This window comes from Podarcis melisellensis (assembly GCF_964234715.1).
Source record: "Podarcis melisellensis genome assembly, chromosome: 5".
In the NCBI taxonomy this organism is placed as follows: Eukaryota; Metazoa; Chordata; class Lepidosauria; order Squamata; family Lacertidae; genus Podarcis; species Podarcis melisellensis.
This window is the reverse complement of record NC_138537.1, coordinates 45,040,516-45,040,909: the sequence shown is the minus strand read 5'-3', so window position 1 is coordinate 45,040,909 and position 394 is coordinate 45,040,516. Positions and strand designations below refer to the sequence as shown.

The following is a 394-nucleotide window of genomic DNA, read 5'->3' as shown; positions in this document are numbered from 1 at the left end:
CAACTCCCATCAGCTCCTACTAGCATGACCAATGACCAGGGATGATGAGAGTTGTAGTTCAGCAACATCTGGAGGACCAAAAAAACCCCGCTCCTGCCATGGTGTCTTAGTGTCAGGTTATACCACCAAATGGTAAAACATTTGCTGCACTGTCTCACATCAGGCTGTGCTGGACTAGGGTGGAGGTTTGTGTGTTAGACTGTTCCCCCTATGGAAGGCGGGAGGTGTCATAGAAAACTAGTATGTCAGGAAAAAAGGTTGCCTTCTCTGGATGTTATTTATACCATGTAGGCCTTAGGAAGGAAAAAATCATCTTGAATTGATAGGCTCTGGGTGAGCCTGCTGGAGAATTAGTGTCTGCAAAGTTCAGTCTGCCTCATGCTCATCACATACC

General features: G+C 46.4%; 1 protein-coding gene across 7 annotated transcripts in view; it reads left to right on the top strand.

Moving 5' to 3' along the window:
* Positions 1–394, top strand: part of SH3PXD2A (SH3 and PX domains 2A) — a 250,113-nt gene that overhangs the window by 144,400 nt on the left and 105,319 nt on the right. The gene's annotated exons all lie outside the window — the stretch shown is intronic.